The sequence below is a fragment of the Oncorhynchus mykiss genome, chromosome 19, assembly GCF_013265735.2.
Source record: "Oncorhynchus mykiss isolate Arlee chromosome 19, USDA_OmykA_1.1, whole genome shotgun sequence".
NCBI lineage: Eukaryota > Metazoa > Chordata > Actinopteri > Salmoniformes > Salmonidae > Oncorhynchus > Oncorhynchus mykiss.
Window position 1 is genome coordinate 34,842,529 of NC_048583.1, and position 10,092 is coordinate 34,852,620.

Consider the following 10,092-nt stretch of genomic DNA (forward strand, 5'->3'; position numbering starts at 1 on the left):
TAACTGTCGTATTCTTAATTTCCCGCCTTTCAGAAAAGTGAATTGGGCTGCAGTGTTGAGTTTTGTTCAGTGATAGAACAAAAATGGTCAAATATTAGCCTCCCAATGCCTGCTTTCCTACGCTTTCATTAATGAAGAGAGTGCATTTAATGAGAAAAAAATATTTGTTTCATCTCTGTGGCAGGAATGAGTGATTTAATTTTAGATACCGTACCTCTGGGACATAGTCATAATCAACACCAAACACAAAATGAGGCCGCAGAGCTGGAAACGTACTTTCCAAACTAGCTAAGGAGAGTGTGGTTGTAACATTTAGAAGTAACATAAATGCAGAAATTGTAGAATGAAGGGAAGCAACCACAATCCATACAACATATTCAGCACTCACAATCATCTTTGACATCACTAATATCTGACTGTGAATGCTGGAAAAGCTCAGCTACTTCAGCTTTGAACAAAAGTTTCATAATTTGAGTTTCATGCAGCTCCATATTCTGCAGAATATCTCAAAATGAATTCTCTGACAGGAAATTGACTTCCGAAGTCAGGCTTTCTGCTTTGACATTGTTTTGGGTTTCCTTTGAAAATGAGCAAGATGGCCAGAAGATCCCAAAAGATACCGGTATTTGCATAGTGCACACCTGCAGTTCTTAATAATGGATTCCTAAAGTGCTTACTCTTGCCCCAAAAATTGGGCAACTTCAATAAGCAGAAAAAGCTACTAATAATGGCCCGGTGAAGGTTCTCTACCGCCTTTATGCCATAAACTCATAAGATAATGAACAAGGTAGTCAGTTTACTTCAAGTAGCCTGAATTACATTATTTTGTTAGAGCCTCCCTTTGATCAACATCTGTGACTAAATAGGTAAGGCATTCAACGCCACCCGTCCACGTATTATCCAAACATCCACTCATTCTGCCCCACCAACATTTCCATGCTAAGATCGCCACTGAACGGGTATTTACCGGGGTTTTACATGGTTGTTGACGTCTTTTTTCCTTGTTGTTTCCTGTTACTTTCCGGTTGTTATCCTGTTATTTCAGCACTGTAAACCAAAGTGCTACCCACTTCAACAACAATGGCCAGTGGCAAACCAAAGTCCTTAGTGACATTTTCTGTAACACTGAACTACTAGAATTTGCCTTGTTTGCACCCAAGTTTTTCTTACTGTAAGTGTGGATGTTTGTATGTCATCCAAGTCAAGAAAGTGGTTGAATTACAGTTAAATAAAATAAAATGTTTGAACAATATATTAAAGTGAATTATTTATGAATTATGTTATTTGTTTTATTCCTATTGAACATACCTTGTTATAGGAGAAGAAAATATCTTTCAATAAACTTTATTTGTCTCCAGTACCCTCCATTTTGAGTTCATGGACAAAATGTAACTAGGATGGATTCCTCTGATCCTGTGGGAGAGTAGCCTGTTATCGCATAACTCTTCCTTGATAAGACTGAACTGTTGTTAAAATCAAAACAAACTAGTCAATGTACGACCACCGACAGTGTTTTGGACTAAGGTCTTGATTTGCCGATCTGAAAATATACAGTTTGAACAGTACTTTCATTAAAGGCCCGAATACATCTTAGCAAATACGACAACAGCAAATTATCAAAACAAGTTATTGTTTTTCTCATATCGAGACATTCTGTGACTATCTGTCGCTTCAAACCACATTTTCCTTATTAATCTCTATAGTACTAAAAACCCAGAAGGGTTCTCCTTTGTAAGCTCTAAGGGGATAAAGTGTCAAACAGACAGAGCAAGGAACAAATGACTAACTGCTTAATAGGTCATGCAGCCATGTCACTTTGGAATTAACTGCAGTGTCATGCCATGCAGCTAGCTTGTTCTTTTATACTCCTCAAGCACCTTTGCGTCAATCTAAGTAACATACAATAATAAAAAAATCCAGCTCAAAATCCAGCAGTTTTGCATGGGCTGCGTCTTAATCCACCACATCCACCTATGTCAGCCTTCCCCATCTGCGTTGGAAGGTGCCTGAGCTACAGTGGTGTTTGTCAGACCATGAGACATCCCAAAAATTGGTCTGTAGCATCCGAATGGTTTGGCCTACAATATGACCACTCTATGCAAAGATGAGAATCTCACGAACATGATGACTTTCTCCGTTTTGCTCTGACGTCATATAGCATTTTACTTTACAGCCACTGTGTTCCAATTTAGGTGTTTATCAGTGACCAAATCTGCTATTATAAATCCATTATGGGTAAGAGGGTAAAGGGCTACGTAAAGTATTGCTGAAACTCTATGATCTGTGGAGGTTATTGACACACGTGATCCATGTGATCCTCCTTACCGTGCTTCAATATGGCTGTGTCTCCTTGATGATTTATTATTTACTCTTTATTTACTCACAGAGATTACTTTTCTGAAAGCCCTATAGTCTTCTCCAACAAGAGTGACGTATGGTGTTCACTGTCAGTATCCGACCCTTCGCTCTCTCCTGGCCATGTGACTAGGATGTGACCTTAATAATTACACTATAATCCCCACTTGTACTGAGTGATGACTGACAAGCAAGTTAGCGTAATCAAAACTGATTTAATATCTAGGCTGTTCTCAACATGAAATTAACTACAGAGGCCCTCAATGATCAACAGTTAACCACATAGTATATCCTTACACACCTCTGTTATAGACATTCGTAAAACATTTGTATTGAATTTTAAAACATACAATCTCCCTGAAGAGAAGCCGGTCATCATCACATTACATTCAGTCATCCAGCAGACACTCCCATCCAGAGCGACCCACAGGTGCAAACAGGGTCAAGCGCCCTGCCCAAGGGCATAATGACAGATCCCCCAACCAGTTGAATCGGTGACTCGAACCAGCGACCTCTCGGCCACAAACCCAAGCTCCTAACCGCCAGGCCACCAACCATCCAAGGATCTCCTCGAGCTGCTCCTCAACCATCCAAGCCACCGTCCCCCTCCAACCCTACGAAAACCACCACCAACCAATGAAAATAACAAAAGAGAAAAAAGACAAAAGCAAAGGACATAAAGGAATTAAAAAATCTAAATAGCAAGGCCAACTGTGTGGGTTTGTGTGCATGCGTGGCACTATTTACATGTGTGTGTTTGAATGTGAGTGTGTGTGTATGCATGTACAAGCGCTTGTGAGGAATCAGCCTCAGACAAACAGGCATTTTCTTGCTATCTTAGAGATATTGTCATCATCATCATAGTCAGTTTTGTGCTTTCAAAACAATGTAATGCAATAATCCTGTAGTGCTTTTGCAATATGATTAGCCTTAGGTTTCCGAGACTACCAAGCTAAATGATTGTATGTCATGTGTATTGTTTTAAATCCTCTGATGCAATTCCGATTACAAATGGAGGAAAACAAATAAATGAGGTATTCACCTCTTGGGTACTGACGTCCACATGTCCTGAATAGATCATTCCTAAGGGTTCTTCAAGGTTTCTCTTATTGGGACAGCCAAATAATCCTTTTAGGTTCTAGAGAACATGTTTTTTTCTAAGAGTGTAATAATGTAGAGTAATGTCTGTACAGCATTACTACCTTTTCCGTGACTACATCATTTGATAGAGGTCAGATAATTGATAATGCAATATTTAAGCAACATGTTGTATAATTTACTCTTAGAGGTTTTACAATATTTGGCACATTAGTGGGACCTACACTCTTAGAAAAAAAGGGTTCCAAAAGGGTTCTTCAGCTGTCCCCATAGGAGAACCATTTTTGGTTCCAGGTAAAACCCTTTAGGGTTCCATGTTGAACCCTTTCCACGAAGGGTTCTTCTAACTGAAAACAATAAGGGTTCTTCTATGGGGACTGCCGAAAAACCCTTTTAGGTTCTAGATAGCACCTTTTTTCCCCTAAGAGTATAGCTTCTACACCATGATACCCCCTCATGGAGTGTCACTTTGTGTTCACAGTAGTCTGTGAATGTTGACATCATAATTAGCCATAGATCAGAGATCATTATGCCCGTCTTAGTTAATGTCCATCACTAACATTACATTACATGCCATGCTAGACAGAGAACTTTGTTCTGTACCTGTCCTGAGAAAAGGGTGAGGGTCAGTGGGCATGTATTACGAAAGGATGACAAGTATTGTTCCTTCCTGCTAAATTCCACTATACACCTTCTGCTCACAAGCCAAGTCCCGTATTAATTTTAGCTCTACACTGCCATCCAACGCGAGCACACACACACACACACACACACACACACACACACACACACACACACACACACACACACACACACACACACACACACACACACACACACACACAGACACACCAGCCAGTCACTGTGGCCGCTGAAGGCATTAGCATTAGACACTGTTGTAATGTTTGGGGAACAGTGTCTCCTCCTGCCGTGATAGTGGATACATTTGATAGTGGATACAATTTGGGAAAATAAAATAAAAATATACAAATTACAAAATAGGAAAGTTGGGTCTGAGCTTGCAAAACGTCGGCCATCCAGTACATCGCCATCTTCCACCTTCCCTTACTTCCAGCTACATCTTGTCTCACATAAAGGGACAGACTGACTCTGGAGACTAACTGAAGCCTGGACCTAAAGGTATGGGACGCTCAGAGGAGAGATCATACCCTCAAGAATGTCCCCTGATGAAATGTAATGACAAATTGTATTATACTGTATGAGTGATTTCATGTATCATCCCTTACATGTCTTTCATTTTAAACCAACACTTATATTCAATCTTAAATCCATAAATGGAATGTTTGTTTATTTTTCTCTCAATGTGTCATCACTTCTAAAGCCCTGTGTCCAGTCCTCTGGGGTCTGAAGTCAAACTTTGAATGCCTGGTTTGTGTCAGATGAATGAATGCTGTGGTTTATTTCAATTTGAAGCACGTTGGTAATCACTGCCTCCCCCTTTATCCTCCCTCCCACTTAACCCTCCCTTCCTCTTTGGCCCCTTCTCATCCCAAACTGACACACAGTCATTAGGAAGGCATACTGGACAACAGTGGAGGGAATAAATAATGATGATATGGCTTGTTATGCTGAAAATGTTTGCAAGGCCAGGAGGTGTGGGTCTGTATATGTGCCTGTGGAGAGAGAGAAAGAAAATGGAGAAGAGAGAGGGAGAGACAGAGGGAGATAAACAGACACAGAGAGAGAGAGCGGGAGTGTGGTGTTGCATGTGTCTTTTCTCTGTTGTGTCTTACTGTGTCCGGTAGTGGAGGAGGAGAAGAGATCCTTACAAAGCTACTATTAAGTGTTTAGTACTTTCAGAATGCCAGAGCAAGGGCCTCCCGGGTGGCGTAGTGGTTAAGGGCGCTGTACTGCAGCGCCAGCTGTGCCATCAGGGTCCCTGGGTTCGCGCCCAGGCTCTGTCGTAACCGGCCGCGACCGGGAGGTCCGTGGGGCGACACACAATTGGCCTAGCGTCGCCCGGGTTAGGGAGGGCTTGGTCTGTAGGGGTGTCCTTGTCTCATTGAGCACCAGCGACTCCTGTGGCGGGCTGGGCACAGTGTGCGCTAACCAAGGTGGCCAGGTGCACGGTGTTTCCTCCGACGCATTGGTGCGGCTGGCTTCCGTGTTGGATGCGCGCTGTGTTAAGAAGCAGTGCGGCTTAGAAAAAAAAAAAAAAAAAAAAAAGAATGCCAGAGCAAGGTCAGTAAAGTTGTGAAACACGGCAGTTATTGTCACCATTGGATGATTCACTGGTGCGCTGATAGGAAAAGTAAGACTGCATGAAAAGCAGTTTCTCTGTAAAATCGGATCTGCTATATTCCTGTGAAATTTGAGGTGCGTGGTCGTGCTCGTGGGGGGAACTTGTCCAATGCGAGGATGCAGACTCCTGTGCATCCCTGAACACTTGCATGATGGAATTTCTGGGAAAGTAAATTCCCAGTTATGCATTAATACGTTTCTGGAAATTTGCCATGACATAATTTTAAATGTACATACATTAAATGTACATACACTAAGTTGACTGTGCCTTTAAAACAGCTAAGAAAATTTCAGAAAATTATGTCATGGCTTTAGAAGCTTCTGATAGGCTAATTGACAAAACATTTGTCAATTGGAGGTGTACCTGTGGATGATTGTAGACCTCCACAATTCTGGTTCATCCTTGGGAGCAATTTCCAAACGCCTGAAGGTATCATGTTCATCTGTACAAACAATAGTACGCAAGTATAAACACCATGGAACCACGCAGCCGTCATACCGCTCAGGAAGGAGACACATTCTGTCCCCTAGAGATGAACGTACTTTTGTGAAAAAAGTGCAAATCAATCCCAGAACAACAGTAAAAGACCTTGTGAAGATGCTGGAGGAAACAGGTACAAAATAATCTATATCCACAGTAAAACGAGTCCTATATCGACATAACCTGAAAGGCAGCTCAGCAAGGATGAAGCCACTGCTCCAAAACCGCCATAAAAAAAGCCAGACTACGGTTTTCAACTGCACTCTGGTCTGATTAAACAAAAATAGAACTGTTTGGCCATAATGACCATTGTTATGTTTGGAGGAAAAAGAGGGAGGCTTGCAAGCCGAAGAACACCATCCCAACCGTGAAGCACAGGGGTGGCAGCATCATGTTGTGGGGGTACTTTGCTGCAGGAGGGACTGGTGATCTTCACAAAATGGATGGCATCATGAGGAGGGGAAATTATGTGGATATATTGAAGCAACATCTCAAGACATCAGTTAGGAAGTTAAAGCTTGGTCGCAAATGGGTCTTCCAAATGAACAATGACCCCAAGCATACTTCCAAGGTGGGGCCAAAATGGCTTAAAGGCAATGCTTCCAAATACTAATTGAGTGTATGTAAAACTTCTGATCCACTGGGAATGTGATGAAAGAAATAAAAGTTGAAACAAATCATTCTCTCTACTATTATTCTGACATTTCACATTCTTAAAATAAAGTGGTGATCCTAACTGACCTAATAAAGGGAATTTTTACTACGATTCAATGTCAGGAATTTTGAAAAACTAAGTTTAAATGTATTTGGCTAAGGTGTATGTAAACTTCCCACTTCAACTGTATAAAACCAATTGGGCACAGTGAAAGGAGTTTTCAAATAACTTACAAGGACAACTGGCTACCAACCTGTTTTACAGATACGAACTGGGGGCAGAGAGATTCTATGTAAAACTTCACATTGTGCACTTTTGGTGCCATTTCCTTTATGTCTATGGTGAAGATGAGGTTGGAGTAATGGCCATTATTATTAACTGAGCTTAACTTGTTAGCTATTAGCAGTGGGCCCTCGGGGCACTACCAGGGGCCAAACGGGGCACTCGCCTGAACCCGATGAGCCATCTGAATCGTGCAAGTCGTGTCAGTCAAGATTCAAGGGCTAACCTCTGTCCTTTAAAACAAATTAAAATATGTAACCTTTATTTATCTAGGCAAGTCGGTTAAGAACAAATTCTTACTTACAATGACGGCCTGTCCTTTTATTCTGCCAATTCAAAATAGTTTGACTCTGCCATCCCGCTAGCTATCTAGCTACCAGCCAGCTACCCACTACAATGTTCATGCAAAAACAGGAAGAGCGCAAACCACAGGGAACATAACCAAGGGGAGGGATGTTCAGAGATGGCGCCGGAGGAGATAGCTACCGTTTAACGGGCTCCTAACCAATTGTGCTATTGTGCGTGTTTTTCTGCGTTATTTGTAACTTATTTTGTACATAATGTTTCTGCCACCGTCTCTTATGACTGAAAAGAGCTTCTGGATATCAGGACAGCGATTACTCACCTTGTACTGGACGAAGATTTTTCTTTAACGAGTAGGACGCGAAGACACCCGACAAGGCCCAAGTCCTGGTCATTCGCATAAAGAAGAGACGACAATATTGAGGACGTAGGTTGGGGTGCCTTGTAAGGATCGGACGGTGAGTTCGTAATCCGCCTCTACCATCAGTCCTATTAGCCAACGTGCAATCATTGGATTAAAAATAAATGGATGAGCTCTGATCAAGACTATGTTACCAACGGGACATTAAAAACTGTAATATCTTATGTTTCACTGAGTCGTGGCTGAACGATGACATGGTTAACATACAGCTGGGTGGGTTTTCCGTGCATTGGAAAGATAGAACAGCTGCCTTCGGTAAGACAAGGGGTGGTGATCTGTGTCTATTTGTAAATAACAGCTGGTGCACAAAATCTAATATTAAGGAAGTCTTGAGGTTTTGCTCACCTGAGGTAGAGTATCTCATGATAAGCTGTAGACCACACTATTTACCAAGATCAGTTTCATCTATGTTTTTCGTAGCTGTCTATTTACCACCACTACCCGATGCTGGCACTAAGACCACACTCACCGTGCTGTATATGTCACGTTCTGACCTTAATCATACTTAGGTAGCGTGGGTGTTTGTTTCCGTGCGAGTGTTTGTCGCCACACGGTACTGTTTCGGTTTTCGTTTTCATCACATCGTTTATTGTTTTGTATTTCAGTTAGTTAGTTTTTTAAATAAATCGTCATGAACACTTACGACGCTGCATCTTGGTCCGATCCTTACTCCTCTTCGGACGAAGAGGAAATCTGTCGTTACAGAAACACCCACCAGAAAAGGACCAAGCGGCGTGGTAACGGGCAGCAGCAGCAGCGAACACAAGACTCCTGGACTTGGGAGGAGATTATGGATGGTAAAGGACCCTTGGCACAGCCAGGGGAATATCGCCATCCCAAGGCAGAGCTGGAGGCAGCGAAGGCAGAGAGACGCTGGTATGAGGAGGCAGCACGGCAGCGCAGCTGGAAGCCCGAGAGGCACACGGGGAGTGAGGTGAAGCCAGGTAGGAGACCTGCGCCAACTTCCCGTGCTTACCGGAGAGAGAGAGGGACCAGGCAGGCACTGTGTTATGCGGAGGAGCGCACAGTCTCCCCAGTGCGTGTGCATAGCCCGGTGTGGTACATTCCAGCTCCTCGTATCGGCCGGGCTAGAGTGGGCATCGAGCCAGGTGCCATGAAGCTGGCTCTACGCATCTGGTCTCCAGTGCGTCTACTCGGGCCGGCGTACATGGCACCAGCCTTACGCATGGTGTCCCCGGTTCGCCAGCGCAGCCCAGTGCGGCCTATTCCACCTCGCCGCACTGGCCTGGCTACCGGGAGCATTCAACCAGGAAAGAGCCTTCCTCCTGTCCTGAGCTGCTAGAGTCGCCCGTCTGTCCTGAGCTGCTAGAGTCTCCCGTCTGTCCTGAGCTGCTAGAGTCTCCCGTCTGTCCTGAGCTGCTAGAGTCTCTCGTCTGTCCTGAGCTGCTAGAGTCTCCCGTCTGTCCTGAGCCGTCAGTCAGCCAGGAGCTGCCAGAGCCGTCATTCAGCCAGGAGCTGCCAGAGCCGTCAGTCAGCCAGGAGCTGCCAGAGCCGTCAGTCAGCCAGGACCTGCCAGAGCTGTCAGTCAGCCAGGAGCTGCCAGAGCTGTCAGCCATCCAGGAGCTACCATAGCCGTCAGCCAACCAGGAGCTGTCAGAGCCGTCAGCCAGCCAGGAGCTACCAGAGCCGTCAGCCAGCCAGGAGCTGCCGGAGTCTCCCGTCCATTTGGGACCCGTGGCGTGGGTTCCCAGTCCAAGGTCGGCGGCGAGGGTCGTCGCTCTAACGAGGCCACGGATGCGCACTAGAACTATGGTGAAGTGGAGTCCACGTCCCGCGCCAGAGCTGCCACCGCGGACAGACACCCACCCAGGCCCTCCCCTATAGGTTCAGGTTTTGCGGCCGGAGTCCGCACCTTTGGGGGGGGGGGGGGTACTGTCACGTTCTGACCTTTATTTTCTTTGTTTTGTCTTTATTTAGTATGGTCAGGGCGTGAGTTGGGTGGGCAGTCCATGTTGGTTTTTGTGTTCAGCCTAGTATGGTTCTCAATCAGAGGCAGGAGTCGTTAGTTGTCTCTGATTGAGAATCATACTTAGGTAGCCTAGGTTTCACTGTCGGTTTGTGGGTGTTTGTTTCCGTGTGAGTGTTTGTCGCCACACAGTACTGTTTCGGTTTATGTTCTCATCACATCGTTTATTGTTTTGTATTTCAGTGTTCAGTTCGTTTTTAATAAATCGTCATGAACACTTACCACGCTGCATCTTGGTCCGATCCTTA